Raw genomic sequence first — 18,404 nt, forward strand, 5'->3', positions numbered from 1 at the left:
GGATCTCCTCCATGACAGTGGGGAGCACCTTTTGTGTCCTGGACACTCTGCTTGTCTTAATACAACCTCAAATCATATTAGTTTTAGGTGTGGGGGGGTGCCATATTTACGAAGTTGATATTTTTGGATCCTATTTGCATTATCCCTATTAAAATAAATTTTTTAAAATGCATTCTTTTTTTCTTGTTTTGTTTTTGGCAAGGCAATTGGGGTTAAGTGACTTGCCCAGGGTCACACAGCTGGTAAGTATCATGTGTCTGATGTTGGATTTGAACTCAGGTCCTCCTGACTCCAGGGCTGTTGCTCTATCCACTGTGCCACCTAGCTGCCTCCAAATGCAACCTTTAAAATTCAAATATTTTTGATAAGGGCAATATGTGGAATCTTTAAGGCCTTGGAGCAAATTAATTTTGATTAGATAGGATACTTTTTTTTCCCCCAGCAGAGCCTTAGGAACCTGGGAGATGTTGGGGGTGGGGGCCAGGAAGGTCCTTGGGTCAGAAATATCTAGTTTTGGGTCTAGTGGAAATCGACCATATTTTCCAAGCATTTAGTGAGTGGAAGTGGGGGAAGAAATAATTCATTTGATGCTGCATTAGGAATTGAGAGAAATGAGCTCTTGCTCTGGCTCTGCTGAGACCTTACTAGGTAACTTTGGGCACCTTGCTTCATTTCTCTGAGCTTCAGTTCCCTCTGTAATGACAGGGTTGGAATACATGACCTCCAAGGTCTCTTCCAGCACTTGCATTTCATCCTTCCCTTCCAGCTCTGACGTTCTTTGTTCTCCAGTTTCCACAGGGTGAGGATTTAGCAGAATTGTGTTACAGTGGGAAAAACAAGCCTGCTTTGGTTACTGCCTTGCATAGATCTGTTGGGGTATGGCTCAGGACGAAGAGAGTCAGACACAGAAGAAGACTCGCCATGGCGATGACCCGCTTGCTAGCTGGCCTCCTTCCACGTGCTTCTCCCCAGGGCTGCCTTTTCTGTCTGTTGACTTTCCACCAAGAGGCCTTGGCTTGGTAGCTGCTCAGGTGGAAACTGGGCAGCATTCCTTGGCAGCGGGGAGATGGATGACTATAGGATCTATGAGCAGGATAAATGAGTGTTTTCTCCCCTCCCACACTCTGATAAAGTAGTGGTAGGTTGTTTAATACAGGGCACTGGGGTCCCGTGGCCACCTTCCAGAGGATACAAAAGTGAAGAAAAATCAACCTCCACAATTCCACGCTTTCTCCTCCATGACTACTAATTTGGTTGGCAACTTGTGTTTTTCATTTTATTTTTTTTCTTCATTTTAATTTAATTTAATTTTTATAAATATTTATTTTCTCTGTTTCCTTCTCTCCCTACCCTGACTGAACCTAATAAAAAAGAAAAGTCTCATAACAAATTTGCATAGTCTAGCAAAATGAATTCCCACATTGTCCATGACCAAGAGTGCATGTCTCTTTCTTCATTTGAAGGGCATCGCCTCTCCAGTAGGAGGTGGGGAGGGCATGGTATCTTTGGTCCCCTGGAATTGAGGCTGATCATTGCATCAACCAGTTCTAAAGTCTCTCCAAGTTGTTTTTCTCTGACATGTCATTTTTGCATACATTGTTTTCTTAGCTCTGCTCACTTCATTGCATTAGTTCATAGAGGCCTTCCTAGTTTTCTCCGGCAGACCCTGTATTCAAGACTATGGATTCAGCCTGCCACATGCCTCAGCAGAGCCTAGAAGTCTAGAAAAAGAATTGAGAGACTTTCAGAATGACTTCTGCCGGAACATGCATTCCCTCAGGGATGGTTATGCTTAAAGAATAATGTCCTACTGGCTGCACAAAGAACCTAAGGAAGGTAGCCAACACCAGCAATCTTCAGCTATGCTGCAAGACTTGAGACGGGCTTTTTGTGTGCTGTGTAGAGGTAGAGAGAGCTAGTCCTTGGGGGGAGGGGTGGTGACTTTCAACTTGGTGAATTCTCACCTGCATCTTCAGTGACTGCCACTCCTCCCCCTCCCCCCAGCAGTTGATTAACTCAGCTCTGGTACTCTCCCAATCCTGATTAAATGTTTTGTGAGTGAAGGCTCACCTCAGCCCACCATATTTAGGTGGCTTCAGACCCTCTTCACATCCCACTTAACCATTCATCAGGGGACCAGGTCTATTACCGTTAGGTACTCCCCACCCCCTTTTACTTTCTGCTCTTGTTCTGGGGAACAATCATTAGATCAATGCTGCCCCCCTTCTGGGATACTTCCTACAACGGGGCGTCTTACGTTTCACCTCAGCTCCATGCTGTCCAAACAATTTCCTGCAGGTCCATGGCATAGAATAAGCCCAGCCAGGGGCTGAACTCTTTTGCCTGTCGGTGGTCTTCTTTGATGTAGAAACTCCTGCATCTTATTCATTCATTTCTGACAATTGGACACAGTGTCTCCAGACCTCCTGAACTCCCAAGCTTGCCTCCAAGGCTGCACGTGTCCATCTTAGAGACTGCCGTTTAGTCACCTATGCTTGGGAAAGAAATAAAAACATTAATACTTATAGCCAGCACTTATATAGCACCTACTGAGTTTGGAGTGGCAGAACCGGAATTTGAACTCAGGTCTCAGGGTCATTGGATCATAAATAGAGAGCTGGAAGGAACTTTAAAGACCACCCCTCTCTTAGGTTGACGTTGTTATTGTTTTTGCTCCTTCTGTTGTTGTTGTTTTACAGCTCTCTAGTGCTTACCACCTCTTTAGCAGAAATAAGAAACCCGAGCTGTTTTGTAGAAACTTAGTAGGGAGGCGGGTGAGGACTAAAGTCTTGAGTTGCCCTGTTTTCTCATCTGCCAAAAAGGAAAGGATAGAGTGATCTGAGATAGTGAGGGAGGCAGGGCTTATCTTCAGAGCTTTGGGGGATTTGTGCACAGACAGAGTGAGGGGAAGAGTGTTTCTGGGAAAAGGATGAACCCAGATCAGAAACTAGGGTGCTTTTTATCTTGTCTTGTAAAAATGGTATATTTCTGAGTCTATGTGGAATTTTGTATATAGGCATGTAACCCACAGCTCAGGCTTGCCTCCTTCCTCGCCCGCCTCTGCCCCTACTGCTCTGGGATCGTCTACACTGGGTCTAGTCTTGGAAGCTGACCCAAAGAGGCTCATTTTCTCTGTTTAGTTTATTTCTTTCACCTAGAGTTGGTCTAGGAAAATCTCTACATTTAACTTATATTTGACTTACATCTGTTTTTTCAAATGTGAACAACAGGGTTCCATGGCTCCCATACAGTCCTTCATGATAGCAATGTTCATGGATAGGGCAGCCTTTATTTCACTCCTGAGATAATGCAGAAAATGCAAAGGATTCCGAGGAACCAATGAGCAGGCATAGAAACACACAGAATACTCAAATCATCCATCAGCTCCCCCTGGAAGTAAAATGAGTCGGGGTTGTCATAGAGGCAACCCTTTGACTTTCTGGTGAATGTCTATGCTTACCATAATGTCCTCTGTAATCCCTCCCAGACTTGTGATTTGGTTTTCCCAAAGACACATTTTGGATTTCTGAACAAGCAATCCTCTTCCCACTGGACCAGAACCATCTGGATAATTTGCTGAGTTTGCTCTCTAGATAGGACAGTACTCACCAACCACAGAATTGACACTTCCATCCATTTAGGAATTCTTTGAATTAGGATTGTAGATTTTAAGCTGGAAGGGACTCCTCATTTTATAGGAGATGTAACAGAAGTACAGAGAGGTTAAGCCCCATGGTGAATATCAAGGAAGAGTCTAAGGTGGGATTTGAACACAGGTTGTCCTAGCTACAAGACTAGTACTTTATCCCCCGCATGATGCTGCCTCTCAGTTCTCAAACTTGTGGAATATAGAACTTGGGGTTACCCACAAGGCAATTGCCAAGACTGGCTCTTTCCAGGAAATCAAAACATCCTCCCCTTGTCCAAGAGTTCAGCCTCTGGAATGTTAAATAAATGGAAGAATAAATGAGTGCATGAAGAAGCATTTATTAAGCACTTACTACATGCAAAGGACTATGGATACAAATAGAAAGCAAAACAGTCCCCGCTCTCAAGGTGCTAACGTTCTAACAGGGGGAGACAACACATAAGGAAGTTTCAGTTGTATGTTAGATGCAAAAGCCCAGAGAGGTCCTTGGGGTGCAGCGGCAAAGCTGAGAGCACTGTATCTTCCTGATTCATTCTTCTGAAAGTCAGTAGGGACCTCAGGAGTCATCCAGTCCAATTCGGACTTATTACGTATGGAGGCTGCTAAGTGGGGCAGTGGATAGAGCCCTGGGCCTGGAGTCAGGAAGACGAGTTCAAATCTGGCTGCAGAGCCTTACTAGCTATGTGACCTTGGAGAAATCACACAGTCTCTGCCTGCCTCAGTTTCCTCAACTGTAAAATGAGGATAATAATAGCACTTAGGTCCCAAAGTTGTTCTGAGGATCAGATGAAATAATTGTTGTAATGTATTTGGTGCAGTGCCTGGCACACAGTAGATGCTTAATAAATGCTTGTTTTCTTCCTTCTCCCTATCTTACAGTAGGGATTCCTTTCGGTGATAGGTTAGATTAGGTTTGAGGTACCTTCCAACTTTCAAATTCTGTGATTTTTGTGATTCTGAACTGAATCTGGTAAGCCAAAAGAAGAGATGACTTGGGCTGGGAGGGATCTTCAGGTATTTGTAGCGTTGTTATGTGGTAAAATGATTAGACTTGCTCCATCTCGTCCTAGAGGTCTTCTTTCCAGACCAGGGAGCAGTGGGTGGAAGTCACTAGCAGGAGCATTTAGCCTTGCTCTAAGGGAAAACTTGCTAACGATTAGAACAAGTAGAATGGGCCACTACGGGAGGCAATAGGTTCCCTGTCATCGACAATCTTAAATCAGAGGTTGAAACGTGTTGAGAACGATCTGGAAGAAGTTTTTGGTCAGGCACAGGTTGCATGAGATGACCTTTTCATTCTTAGATTCTGTGATTCATTTGACTGAGTATCGAAAGAAGGGGAAATTAGAAATGATATTGTTTTCTCAATATTCTATAGACTGCCAGACCAGATGGAAGATGTGGATAATGCCTTTATTATATCAATCACAAAAATGATACAGAGGCACTGAATGCAAGGATATTTCAGCTCTCTTTACATCTATCAGGACTCTTCTTTTGCTAAAAGCAGATTGTTTATAAATTCAGTCAGTCAATAAACAAATATTTATTAGTCACTTACTATGTGCCAGTCACTTATTATGTGCCAGCACTGTGCTAAGTGCTAAAGATATGAAGAAAGGGGAGTAGCTCGGTGGTGAAGCAGATAAAGCTCCAGCCTTGAGGTCAGGAGGACCTGAGTTCAAATCCGGTCTCAGACACACAACACACAACACATACTAGCTGTGTGACCTTGGGCAAGTCACTTAACCCAAATTGCCTAGCAAAAAGCAAAAAAATAAAAATAAAAAAAAAGATGTGAAGAAAGGCAAGCTATAGGTCCCACCCTCAAGGACCTCACATTCCAATGGGGAGACAACATGTAAAGAACTGTGTGTATTCAAGATATACACAGTAGAAATGGGAAGTAAGCTCAAAGGAAGGGCACTAGTGAGGCAGGGGGCAGTGGGAAATGGGTGAGAAAAGGCTCCAGCAGAAGATGGGATTTAAATGGAGTTTTGTTTTGTTGGTTTTTTTGATTTGCCCAGGGTCACACAGCTAGTAATTGTCAAGTGTTTGGTCTGAGGCCGAATTTGAACTCAGGTCCTCCTGACTCCAGGGTCGGTGCTCTATCCACTGTGCCAGCTAGCTGCCCCTAAATGGAGTTTTAAAGGAGTCAGGGAAGCCATGCTGACCTCTTTGGCTAGTTTTGGGGGTATCTTTGGACAAAATCTGTGGACTCTCTAACTTGACAAGTCTGGGCTCTGGGAATATATCAAGAATTTGTGATTACGTGGGTATAGAACCCCTTCTACAAACTCACCACCCAAACCACCTATGACTCAGAAGAGAAGAATAAGGAATAAGAAGACTGGAAAGGTAGGAGGAGGTTAGGGTATGAAGGGCTTTGAATGCCAAACAGAGCATTTTATATTTAATCCTGGAGGCAATAGGGAGGCATTTGAGTTTATTGAGTAAAGTAGGAGTGATGTGGTTAGACTTGAGCTTTAGGAAAATCACTTTGGTGGCTGATTGGAGGATGGTGGTTAAGTCAAGTCAACTACCATTTATTAAGCACCTACTCTGTACCAGACAGTATGATTAGTGCCGGGAATACAAAGAAAAGCAAAAGACAGGTTCTACTCTCAAGGAGCTCACAGTCTAATGAGGGAGACAAAGTGTCAATTATGTACACACAAGAAAGAGACAGGATAACTTATAGATAACCTTAGAGAGAAGGCACTAAAATTAAAGGGGACTGGGAAAGGCTTTTTGCAGAAGGTGGGATTTTAGCTGGGAACTGAAGGAAGCTAAGGAAGTTAGGAGACAGAGATAATGATATAATAACAACAGCGACAGCAACGTTTACTTAGTGCTTACTGTGTGCCAGGCTCTTTGCTTTACAATTATTGTCTCATTTGATCCTCACTAATTCTAACTCTACCCCTGTTTTACAAATGAGGAAACTGAGGCAAACAGAAGTGACCTGACTTGCCTAGGGTCACACAGCTAGTAAGTGTCTGAGGTCAGATTCGCACTCGGAACTTCCTGACTCCAAGCCCAGCACTTTATCCATCGTGCCACCTAGCTTTCCCAAAATGGAATAGATCACCTTGGGAGGGGGTGGCTTCTCTTTGTCTTCAAACAGCAGCTAGATCACCACTTGGTGAGTATGTTGTCCTAATCAAGAGGGAGAGCTTTCCAGGCATGAGGGCCACCAGTGACTCTCTTTTCAAATGTTCCACCAAAACCTTGGGCATCTGTCTCAATGCTAAATACCCAAACAATTGAGCTCATCTTCCTTCCTTTTTATGGTGCCAGAAGATGGAAGGAAAACACAGAGGTAAGAAGAATTCCACCAAGCAGGGTGACAAGAGCATGGAGGACACCTTAGTTCCTTGACGTCTGTGCTGGGAGGAATGCAAATTCTGGCAGGTATAGCCATGTTTGAAAAGCTTCCAGTGGAACTCTGGTGAATGACCTCTTTGGAGCAGTCCAACTGGTGGCGGTGATGTTCATCCCCAAGTGGTGGGTGAGCTGTGAGCAGATGACTTGTTCTGGCTACAACAATGTACAAAGTTCATCGAGTAAAATGTGGAGAGGTGCCTGTTTGTGTTGGTGAAGGAATTATAGATGAATTATAGATCTTTTGAGGTAATGAAAGATATTAGAAACACAGAACCCCTGAATACATGGGGTAAACAGTGCTAGAAAACTAACAGGCAGCAGGCGATTGCAACCAAAGTAATATGTGACAGTGAACATAAGGTCAGCAAGGTATGGCCATATCACCCATCTGTTTATAAGCCGGCAACATCTCCTTATCGATTATAGGATAAAATACAAACTCCATAGCCATTCAGTATTTTAAAACATATTTGCATTAATTTTGATAAATATTTCATTATTATTATTATTATTATTATTATTATTATTATTATTATTATTATTATTTTTGGTGAGGCAAGGTTAAGTGACTTGCCCAGAGTCACACAGCTAGGAAGTGTAATGTGTCTGAGGCCAGATATGAACTCAGGTCCTCCTGACTCCAAGTCTGGAGTTCTATCCACTGTGCCACCTAGCTAAGCTGCCCCTGCCCAATTACATTTAAAATTTTTTTAAATATGCACTTTTAAAAGTTTCGAGCTCCAAATTTTCTTCCTCCCTTTCCCCCCTCTTCATCCCTTGAGAAGGCAAGCAATATGACAATTGCACATTTTACCATATTCTCTTTAGATGGAGAATTACGGTTTTCTCTTTTCAGTTAGAATGCTACTTTCATTATAGATGTGAATCTATGCAAAACATATTTCCATGTTAGCCACATTGCAAAAGAAGACACACACACACATACAGCAGGAAAAACATGGAAAGTGAAAAAAACCTATGCTTCCATCTACCCTCAGAGTTCATCAGTTCTCCGTCTGGAGATGGAGAGCATTTTTCATCACAAGTCCTTTGCAATTGTCTTGGATCATCGGCTTGATCAGAGTAGCTGAGTCTTTCCCAATTGATCTTTGTTACAATATTGCTGTTACTGTATACGGGTTTCCTGATTCTGCTCACTTCATTTTGCATCAGTTCATATAAGACTCCCCAGATTTTCCGAAACCATCCTGCTCATCATTTTTTATAACACAATAGTATTTCATTACATTCATATACCACAACTTGTTCAGCCATTCCACAATTGATGGGCCTTCCCTTGATTTCCAATTCTTTGCCATCACAAAAAGAGCTGCTATAAATATTTTTTATACAAATAGGTCCTTTTCCTATTTCTTTGATCTTTTTTGGGACACAAACTTAGTAGTGGTTATTGCTGGGTCAAAGGATATGCACAATTTTATAGCCCTTTACAGACAATGAATATCAAACCAGCTTCAAGATGTTAGCACTCCCTTAGCTTGTCCGATTTAAAACTGCACAGAATCTTAAGGGATAGACAAGATGGGAACCTAAGTTTTATCACTGGGGTTGTAAGTTTGAGCTGACTGTGCCCTTTCCCCCTCATAAGATGGAGAAGCAGAGGGATAAATGAAGGCTATGAATGTCCCTGCCCTGAGGTCCTGGAAGATAGCGGTCATTTTCTTCAAGGGGATAGAGAATGCTTACTACCTTATTCAGTTCCCTGTTATTTGCCTTTCTATTTTATCTTAGTTAAATGTCTTTTGTCTTCAAAGTCAAGTATCTGCTGTCTGACCTGGCATAGAGCTATACTGGTGCCTCAGGGTATGGCTTTGAATAACTCATTCCCCAGAAGCGCCTTGAATTGGAGAAGTAGTAAGGGGTCACAGATTTGTGAGGGCATGGGCGAGATGCCCAGTCTTATATAACCAGACTGGGTCACAAGCTATTCTTCAATTTTTGTCCCGCCCTCTCCTGCCTGTGTTTTCACACAATCCCATTCTCAGGATGATAAAGCCCTCACTTCTGTCTATTGATTCCTTCTCTTCCTTTTAGGTCAATTGAAGGTGCTTGCCATGAAGTCTTCCATGTTTATCCCCCAAATGAAAGTGTTCTTCTTTTGTTTTCCTTGTTGTTCAGTCACGGCCTACACTTCCTGACCCCATTTGAGGTTTTCTTGGTAGGGATACCAGAGGGGTTTCCCATTTCCTCCTCCAGCTCATTTTATAGATGAGGAAACTGAGGCAAACAGGGTTAAATGATTTGCCCAGGGTGACACAGCTAGTAAGTATCTGAGTCTGGATTTGAACTTAAGATGAGTCTTCCTGGCTCCAAGCCCAGCACTCCATGCACTATGGAGCCACCTAGCTGCCGTATTATTTTCCTAGGACCCTCAAACGTGGATGTCTCTGTTGCCCAGTCACATTGTGCCTTGTATTGTGATTAGCTATGTACCTGTCTTTTCATCTCCTTATTCCCGCCCCACTCCCTTCTTCCCAGGGAGAAACTATGACCCTTTTCATCTTTTTATCTCCAGGGTTTAGTACAGAGCCGGGGAAACATGAGGGGCTTCACCGCTGTTTGTTCACTCATTTTTATTGAATGTTAAGTTCCTATATGGATTGAAATGAGATTTATGTTGCCAAAAGTATCCATGTTTTCACTTTTTTGTATCTGCCATGGGGCTTAGCATTTAGTACCAACTCGTTAAGCGTTGACTGAATTGTTTATGGAAAATTTGTCCCGTGAGTGGGCCATTTAGAAGTACTTCATTTGGAGTCATAAGGCCTAGGTTTGAATCCCAGCTCTGCCACCAGCTAGCTATGTGACCTCTGTCAAGTCATTTCTCTATTTTGTGCCTTAGGTACCTCATCTGTAAAATGAAGGGTTTAAATGAGTTATCTCATGGGAAAAATCATTCCCAGAGCTTCCCTCCCCCAGCCAGCTCCCTTCTGAAAAGTTCTTCACAAGGACATTACTGAAAGTAAGCTTATCCTGGTCCAAGTCCAACCCAAGCCTGAATTGATTTAATTTGCTCAGGTTTGGGTGGAGACAGCCAAGTCTGGGGGTGGTATTTCCTCTGTCAGGATGGCGGGTGATATCAGCCCCTGTTGAGCAAGATTAAGTGACCTAAGTCATCTCAAGACCTCATTTTAATATAGCCCACGTCTCAGTGTTTTGACCAATCAGGGTTGATTGGCATCCCTTGGGAACACCTACTCTTCGAAGGACATATAACTCTGTACCCCCAAATCCCAAATTGAGCCAGTTCTGAACTGGCCCCCTCCGGGGGTGCCCAGTTTTGGACTGAACTCCCATTTAATGGATGTCAAGCCAGCTTGAGAGAAATTAAACCATGAACACACATACCCTAATTTCGTTTGTCTCTTTCTTAGAACAGACTCTGAAATTTATTGGGCTTCAACACTCAAAAGTACTTCCCAGTTTCAACATTGTCAAACTGATCTTCCTAAAGTGTAGGTCTGAGCATGTCACCTCCCTATTCAATTCACTCGTGTTGTTGGTCAGTCCTGTCCAACTCACCATGATCCCATTTGGGGTTTTCTTGGCAAAGATACTGGACTGGTTTGACATTTCCTTCTCCAGCTCATTTTACAGATGAGGAAACTGAGGCAAACAGGGTAAATGATTTGTCCAGGGTCACACAGCTGGTCAGTGTCTGAGGCTAGATTTGGACTTCAGAAGATGAGTCTTTATGACTGTAGGGGCATCACCCTACCCTCTTGTGCCAACTAGCTTCCCATCAGTAAATTCTAGTGGCTCCGTATTACCTCTAGGATCAAATTTTAGACCCTCTGTTTAGACCCTCTGGTTCCTTTCTACCTCTCCAGTCTTCTTATTCCCTTCCATATAGCCCACGGTCCAGTGACAGCTGATATCCCTCAAACAAGATGCACTCAGGAAACTCTATGTTTCACCTGTGCATTTTCACTGGCTGTCCCCCATTCTGGAATTCACTCCCTTTCAACATCTGTCTCTCCTGGACCCTCTGACTTCTTTCAAGTCCCAGCTAAAATCTCACCTTCTACGAAGAGCTTTCCCTAATCCCCCTTGATGTTAATGCTTTCCCGGGGTTGATATCTCCCTGTCTTCAAGTCTCAACTGAAATTCTGCCTTCTGCTGGAAGTCTTCCCCAACCCTTCGTAATTCCTGTGCCTTTCCTTTGTTAATTATTTCCTATGAATCCTGCAGATGGCTTGCTTTGTATATATTTGTTTGCATGTTGTCCCCCCTCCCCCATTAGATTGCAAGCTTCTTGATGGCAGGCATTGTCTTTTGCCTCTTTTTATATCCCCAATGATTAATACAGTGCCTGGCACATAGTAGGCACTTGGTGAATAATTGTTGACTGGACTTGGGCTGGTTGCCTTAAGGGGGGAACTAAATCGTTAAAGACCATGAGCGGTATATTTCTTCCCAGAGTGGGAAGAGAAGAAGCTTTTCAGAATGACTGTTAGAGGAAGACTCATTTGCATGAGTTGTGTGACCCTGGGCAAGTCACTTAACCCAATTTGCCTCAGTTTCCTCATCTGTAAAATGAGCTGGAGAAGGAATGGCAAACCACTCCATATCTTTGCCAAGAAAACCCCAAATGGGGTCACAGAGTCAGACATGATTGAAAAATGAAAATGATTGTATTTATTCCATGACAATAGGCAGAAATAGGATTAAAGGGTGTAAGTCAGGAAAATGTAGTCTCTGGGAAATATTGTCCATTTGGGCTTGGGCATAGGATATGTGTATGGCAGCAATGAAAATTATGCCTACAGAAGTATAATGCAGGGATTTTTTTTTAAATGACTGTTACACTAGGAACTAAGAAGTCAAATGCAAAAAGAGGAGGGCAGAATGGGGAGAGCATGATTAAAGTTGACCAGACCAAGGGACAAATTCAGAAAAAAAAAAGGTGGGAGAGGCAATCAAGTTGTGGCCTGGGGTGGGGGTGGATGAGGAGTTAGAGCATGGTTGGAAGTGCCTGTTTAGGACACAAGAGTCAATCAATGAACAATCATTTATTAATTGTCTACTATGTGCCAGGCAATATGCTAAGCAATGGGGTTGTATTCCAACTGGGAAGACATACATATGTACATATGTAGGCATAGACACTGAAACAAAGCAGACACAAATTAACTTTGAATGGGAAGTCACTACAAGCTGGTGGTAGGGGTGGGAGGGTAACTAGTATATGCCTCAAATCTATCTATGTTTAGTCTAACTCTTCATGACCCTATCTGGGATTTCCTTGGCAAGGATACTGGAGTGGTTTTCCATTTCCTTCTTCAGCACATTTTACAGAAGAAGAAACCAAGGCAAACAAGGTTAAATGACTTGCCCAGGGCCACATAGCCAGTAAGTGTCTGAGGCTGGATTTGAACTCAAGAATATGAGTCTTCCTGACTCCGGGCCTCGCGCTCTATGCACTAGGGTGCCACCTAGCTGCTAAAGTCTATCTCTAACCTGGATTTGATCCCTTCCTGTGCTGACTTGCTGAAGCTCCTTCAGCAAGGTGGAACCAAATTTGATAGGGCACATGATTTGGAAGGCAACCTAGAAGAGTCTCACCACCACCATGAAGATGATGCTATGGATCCCAAGGTAGATCCCAGGAGAGCTGACACCAAAGAGAAATTGTATAGAGTCCTGGAGTCGGCAGTTCTGGGTGCCCCACCCTGGTTCCACTGCTCACCTGCTTTGTGGCCTCAGGTTAATTCCTTAATCTCTCAGAATGCCATGTTTTTCAGTAAAGAAAGGGGGTTGGATTATATGGCTTCCTAAATTCTCTTCCAGAAATGTTATTTGGGGAAAAAAAATCTTTGCATCAAATATTTCTGCTAAGGATCTGATACATACGTAGTATAAATGGAATTAATATAACCAGTTAAGCCCAAAAGCCATTCCCCAGATATTAAGTGGTCAAAGGAAACGATCAGTTCCTAAAAGAAGAATTGCCAGATTAAAGATTGTTCCACATTACTAATGACAAGAGAAGCGTACACCAAAATAACTCCGTGGTTTACGTTTACATCCAGAAAACTGGCAAAGGTGAAAAAATTAATTGGAACAGTTAATGTTGGAGAGGTTGTAGGAAGACAGGCACTCTAATACACTGTTGGTGAAATTGCCAATCGGCTCAATCATTTTTGAAAAGCAATTGGGAATTCTGCTTAAAAAGTGCCTAAAACTAGCTGTGTGACCCTGGGCAAGCCACTTAACTCCAATTGCCTAAAAAAGCAAAACCAAACAAACAAACAAGCAAAAAAGCAAATAAAAAGTGCCTAAACGTCCACATTCTTTGGCCCGGAGATTTTACTGCTGGGAATATACCCCAGTGAGGTCAGATAGCAAGAAAGGTGCTATAAATCTCAAAATATTTATACTAGTACTTTTTGTGGTAGCGAAGAACTGGAAACAACTTAGATGCCAGTCAGTGTGGGAAATGGCCTAACAAGTTGTGGTCCACGAATGTAATGGAGCATCACGGAGCCATGAGAAAGAACAGATAGGAAGAACTAGAGAGAAACCTGGGAAGACTCATATGAATGGATATGAGAAAGCAGAAGAAAGCGGAATCAGGAAACGATACATAAAATAACAAACGATAAATTGGAAAGAAAAACAAAACCTGGATGCTGCGTAATAATAGTGACCAATCTTGGCCTTGGAAGAGTTGAATCTTCCTCTTTTAATTGGAAGAGGTGGGGGACTATGGGTGTGGAATGTTGTACGTGTTGACCCAGTTAAGTGATGGTTGATTTTGCAAAACTATTTTTTTTCTTCTTTTTAAAAGATTTGTTAAAGTGAAGCTTTGCTGGGGTGGTGAAAAGGACAGAAATATTTGGGAATCAGTTTGATAGAAAAACAAAAATATCAAGAAAAAAGTCCCTTTAAGCTGTAACATTCCATATTCTAAGGTGGCATATGACATAGTGGAAAGAGCATTGTATTTGCAGGCCAAAGTCTGGAGTTTGGATTCCTGTCTCTGCCACTTACTAGCTCTGTGACCTTGGGTCCTTCATGCTTCTAGGCTTTAATTTCCTTATGTAAGATGAGCAGGTTGGACTAAAGAATCTCTGAGTCCCTTCTAGCGCCAACTGCTATGATCATTTGTTGTTTAAATTCTAACATTCTATGTTCTAAGTCCCCCCCACCCCAGCTCTGACATCCTGTGTCCTGAGAACCCTCCCTCCTGTCACTTACAACCTATATGACCTTAGGCAATTCACTCCCCTTCCCTTGGCCTCAGTTTCTTCATCTGTAAAATGAAAAAAATAGGACTAGATAACCTCTAAGGTCTCTTCTGGCTCTAAGGGTCCACTCCACTCCTGACATTCTAAGATTCTAAACATATCCCTCCATTCCTTTACCTAAGGAGGAAAAAAAAAAAGCCTGCCAATTTGAAGAGGAGATAGGGCCTGCCCTTGCTGTGACTTGGTGGTCACTGCGCATTCTGCAAAGCAGGCATTTCAGATATGCTTAAAGCTCTGACAACTGGGATTTCCTTTCTGTACCAAGAAAACCGAAGAAAATGTCATCCAACAAACGGCTGTAACCCAGCAAACACTTCCAAGCTTCCGATGCCCTTGGCAGCGACCTTCAGAGAACGTTTCTGGTGGGTGTGGAGGGTTTTGGAGACAGCCCCCCAGCTCTGGCGCTAATGCCGCCGCATCGCCACTGCCCTACCGCAGCCCACTTCAAACAAGCCAGGCAGCACGTCCGGGGACGCCTTGGTAGCAATTAGAATTCTTCTGCCAGCACCTCCGTTGGCTTTTCTAAGATGAAACTGATAAAGACACGAGATCAAGCCTGAGCCTCTATCAGCTTCATTATTTCTGTTCTCTCTGGACTGAGGGTAAAATGAGGCTGTATTCAGGGTGCCTATTTCTGGTTAGAAGACTAATTAGTATGAAAGAAGGCACATGAAGGGAAAAAGAAGAAACATACATGTGCGAATTTATTATCGTTATGGCATATACACACATATATATACATATATACATACATACATATATATATACTTCCATACATATGTGTGTGTGTGTGTGTGTGTGTATGTGTGTATAAATATAAATAGCTTGAATTTCTATGGTTTGGGAGGGAGGTAAGCACTGAAATCCCTGACCCCATTTTACAGATGAGGAGACTGAGGCTCTCTGGGCCCAGGGTCACTTGACTAGTACTTGGTGGAGCTGGGTCTCCAGCTCAGGTCCTCTGACTTCCTGTTAAGGCTTTTTCAATTTCCCACTGAAGTTTCTGTTCAATTCTGCCAGGTGGACAGAAGGATGTTTTTGCCTGGTTCCTTTCTTTAGGCTTTAAACAAAGGGATGCAATAAATGGAAATCTTATGAGGTATTTGACCAATGGAGACTCACAGAATCAAGGAGCTGGAATCAATCAATGAATCAACTATCATTTATTAAGTGCCTGCTATGTTCCAGGCACTGTGTTAGGTTTTGGGGACAGAAAAACAAAGAAGGAAAGTTGCCACCCTTAGGGAGCTTCCACTCTGACAGGGAGGACACAAATACTTAGCAAAGTTTGACGGGGCACGGGGTGTGTGCAGATCTGCCCTTCCTGCCAGGGTGCACACAATATGCCCTCATAATCTCTTCCCATTTCCAATCTACTTCATGGATACTTCTGCTCAGACACGACCACTTGATGATGAAGATCTATGATTGGCTGCTGAGCCAAAGAGCCAGTGGGCTCAGGGGTGATGTGAAAGCAAGCTATCGGCTCCAAGAAGTCAGTTGCCTTCTTTTCCTTCTGGCTGTGAAGCGTGTTGACTTTTTGAGCTGAGTCGAAGAGTCCAGTGAGCGCTGGGAAGGCTGCACTGTCTCCCACCAGCCCTAACTCTATGTCCAACAGGTAGAGATGATGAGCTCATGCTCTGTAGAACCCCTCTGGAAGGATAGTTTTGAGCACGCTCCGCAAGTCTGTACAGAGTAAATATAAAGAGGCTCAGTCTTCTTTTCTGACCTGGTCCCAGGGCAGGATGGCTCCTGTAAAGAAATGTGGAGAGAAAAAGAAGGGGTGTTCTGCCACCAACGAGTGGTGACCAGAGAGCACACCATCAATATTCACGAACGTATCCTTGCAGCAGGCTTCAGAAATTAAGCTCCTCAGCCTCTGAAGGAAATTCACAAATTTGCTATGGAAGAAACAGCAGCTCCAGACATAGACATTGATACCAGAGTCAACAAAGTTGGTTGGGCCAAAGGAATAAGGAATGTCCCATTCTGTATCTGAGTGTGTCTGTCCAGGAAACGCAACAAGAATGAAGATTCATCTAACAAGCTGATACCGTGTGGTTACTCATGTGCCTGTCACCACTCTCAAAAGCTTACCGTCAATGTGGATCAAAATTAAATTGAGGGGCAGCTAGGTGGTGAAGTGGATAGAGTGAGGAGGACCTGAGTGCAAATCCGGCCTCAGACCAAATGCTTGTCACTTACTAGATGTGTGACCCTGGGCAAGTCACTTAACCCCAATGACCCCCCCAAAACCTAAATTGAACTTTGCTTCAATAGTTATAAAATGTTAAAAAAAAAAGAATCAGTAGAAATAAATATATAAGGCAGTCAAATACAAGATAGGGAGGAGGGCACTAGTACTTAGGGGGATCAGGAAAGGTTTCACGTGTGTGTTTGAGCTGTGTCTTAAAGGATGAGACAGAAGGGTGCTATGAGGCAGAGGAGGAGAGTACTTTCAGGCAAAGGAGGCAGTTAGTTTGAAGGCAAAAGAAAATGGATGGATTGATTCCAACATTGATTCTGTGAGTCTGCACTGACCAAAGGCTTCACAAGATTTCCATTGGAAGGGACCTCAGAAGTCCTTTCTTTCAACCTACTCCTGCACACACATCTCTTCTGCGATATCCCTGATAAGTGATCAATCAGCCTCCACTGAAAACAAGCCCTCTCAATCAATCAAATCCACTCAACCAAAGACATGCGAATAATAAGTAGCTGAGCCGGGTTTGGAGCCCATGTCCTCAGGTGCTAAGCCTACCACTCTCCATGGTACTCAACATTTTGACTGTGAGAGCTGAAAAGAGCCTTAGAACAGAGAACATTAGACCTGAAGAAGACTGTTGAGCATCGACTTGGAGAGCTAGGAAGTACCTTAAAACACAGGCTGTCAGAGCTGGGAGGGCCCTTAGAACAGAGAAAGTGTCCTAGGAAGCTAGGAAGGGGTGGCTTAGACTTTGATCTAAGCTCCTCATTTTACAGAAGAGGAAACTAAGGCTCAGGAGAGGCTCAGAGAACAGTGAGGGGATGTGGCTGAGTCAAGACTTACCCCCAGCTCTTTTTAACTCCAAGTCCCATTGAACTTTGCACTATAATTGTGCTGCCATGCCAGCCAAGTAACAAGTTAGTGTTGTATGTGTGAAGAGCACTGGCTCTGGAGTCAGAGGATTCCCGTTCATATCCCGCTGCTGAGTCTTACTATGACTCTCAGCAAGACGCTTAAGTTCCCTGGGCCTCAGTTTCCTCATCTGAAAAATTAAGGTGTTGGTTTCTCTAGACAGTCTCCAAAGTCCCTTCCAGCTCTTGGAGCTCAGTCACTTCATCTGCAAAAACAAATAAACAAACAACCCCCCCCACACACAAAAATATGGGGGTTGAGATGGTTATGAGAGAGAGGCAGATAGATAGAAACAGACAAAGAGACAGAGAGAGACACACAGAGACAAAGAGATGTAGAAAGAGATAGAGGGAGACAGAGACACAAAGAGAGACAGAGAGAGAGGGAGGGAGGGGAGAGAGAGAGAAAGGGAGAAAGAGATAGAGAGAGAGAGAGAGAGAAAGGGAAAGAGAGAGAGAGAGAGAGAGAGAGAGAGAGAGAGAGAGAGAGAGAGAGAGAGAGAGATTGATTGTTTAGAGAAATCCCTCTACAATTATCTTGCTGGAAAACCCATGGTTCTTAATTCTTCCAGTTAAGATGATGTTGGGCTCCAATACATTCACTTTCCAAGGGCGCCATCTTGTGTCAATCTTTTCGATGCCCAGGACTCACACATTCACAGGAAGGCTGTAGACGAGCTTTCTTTGTAGGCGACCTTGAAGTAAGTTCACATGCTCACTTTTGATTACTGGGTTCTAAGCTCAGTCTTCTCTACCCACTGAAGGAATACAAGTACGGTCAACATCCCTGGCCTTGTTCCATTTATAGCAGCAGTTGCCACTGTTGATTACACACCTCTGTCAGTTAAAAAAATTGAGTATGTACTCTTGATATGTCTATATTTACTTATTTATAAATTACATAGGTGTATTGCTACACTTTTAAGTATGTACATCGTGAAGTCAGCTAGGTGATACAATGGAGAGAGTGCTAGACTTGG

The 18,404-nt window shown here is 43.3% G+C and overlaps 1 pseudogene; it reads right to left on the reverse strand.

The window, feature by feature from the left end:
• Positions 1–14,711: 14,711 nt before the first annotated feature.
• Positions 14,712–18,404, reverse strand: part of LOC110206004 (glyceraldehyde-3-phosphate dehydrogenase-like) — a 61,944-nt pseudogene continuing 58,251 nt past the window's right edge.

The sequence above is a fragment of the Phascolarctos cinereus genome, unplaced genomic scaffold, assembly GCF_003287225.1.
Source record: "Phascolarctos cinereus isolate Bilbo 61053 unplaced genomic scaffold, phaCin_HiC Scaffold_726;HRSCAF=1367, whole genome shotgun sequence".
In the NCBI taxonomy this organism is placed as follows: domain Eukaryota; kingdom Metazoa; phylum Chordata; class Mammalia; order Diprotodontia; family Phascolarctidae; genus Phascolarctos; species Phascolarctos cinereus.